Here is a 1,616-nt window from a genome sequence, read left to right on the forward strand (position 1 = left end):
TATGATACTTCTCGTGATGAGAATCTCGTCACAGATCACGCTTATTGCTTTAGGTAGAAAATTAGAAGTGTGCGTAAGAACTGACTAAAGCCGAATGCAAGGCTTACTACACAAAAATAGCACTAGCAAACTGAGCGTTGCTACGGGAGAAAAAAAAATACAAAACAAAACACACTGATGCTGCCGCGTACTCGTGACGGTGTACTGTATTGTGTTTCTGTGGGTGATTCCGGTTAAGGAACCATTCCGGAACGTTTCGGATCCGAAGAACGCGATATTGAACCGGGATACTTTAGAAAAAAACGTTTTATTATCGCAACTTTACAAACGCGGTACGCGGTTTTGTTTAGCTTTTAATTCAACTGACATAATGCAAAAACACCGAGCGAAAAGTAACTTTCAAAATCAATTAGAGATAATAATGAATACATAACATTTCTTCCCCCTTCAAAGAAATTCAGATATTACGGGGAGTATCTTAGAGGCGCACGACGTAGTCTGGTTGTGCGGCGCAATACAGGGGAAGAGACTTCTCGTTCCCCCACAGGACTGGCATTGGGTGTCGAAAATTGTTCATCAGCTGCAGCAGGGGTTCGCTCCGCCGATGCACCGGACTCTGAGTTGATTGGCGCCTGTTGTGACGTCACAGTGTCCCCATATGAAAAAGCGCGCCGAACCACACCTGGTATCGTAGTCAACAGTGCTTCGTTTGATGGTGTGTGTGCAAGCAGGCTGCCATCCTCAAAACGTCTCATCTGGTCGACGTGACGTTTCAGATGTTTTCCTTGATAAACAACTTCGTAGTGCAAATCTCCCAATCGAGCTGAAACGATTCCTAAAATCCACTTGTCCATCTTGGTGTTTCCCGATAGAACGTAAACCCGCTGTCCTGGAGAGAAAGAACGAAACGATGGCTCAAACGCTGCTTGCTGTTTTTCGGTGATTGCTGTGTTGGTTGTTTGTGGACGCACGAGATCCAGCCTTGTCCGAATGTTGCGTCCAAGGAACAGCTTTGCCGGTGAATCTCCAGTTTCCGAATGAGGAATTCTTCGATACTGTTGCAGAAAGGTGTTGAGATTGCTTTGCAGATTTCCGCTCGTCGTTCCCATCGCTTTCAAGCCATTTTTCACCGTCTGCACATAGCGCTCCGCTTGGCCATTTGTGGCCGGATGATAAGGTGCAGAAAGCTTATGGTATTTGACCCCACTGCTCTGTAGGAAGTCCTTGAATTCAGCTGCCGTGAACTGCGGGCCATTATCAGACACTACTGTGATAGGTGCTCCAAACGTGGAGAATAGCCCATCGAGAATCTGGATAGTAGCAGATGTAGTCGTGGATGTGGTGGTTTTCACCTCGACCCATTTGCTGAACGCATCGACGATTATGAGCAGCATAGAACCAGCAAAGGGACCAGCATAATCAATGTGGATGCGCTCCCATGGAGCTCTCGGGAATTCCCAGTGGTGGCTGCTAAACTTAGGAGGAGCCGGTGCATAGCGCGCACATTCCATACACGACTTTGCTGTTCGTTCGATGTCTGTGTCAATTCCGGGCCAATAGACATATGAGCGAGCCAACCCTTTCATTTTAACGACGCCGAAGTGAGCTACGTGCAA

The sequence above is a fragment of the Aedes aegypti genome, chromosome 1, assembly GCF_002204515.2.
Source record: "Aedes aegypti strain LVP_AGWG chromosome 1, AaegL5.0 Primary Assembly, whole genome shotgun sequence".
In the NCBI taxonomy this organism is placed as follows: Eukaryota; Metazoa; Arthropoda; class Insecta; order Diptera; family Culicidae; genus Aedes; species Aedes aegypti.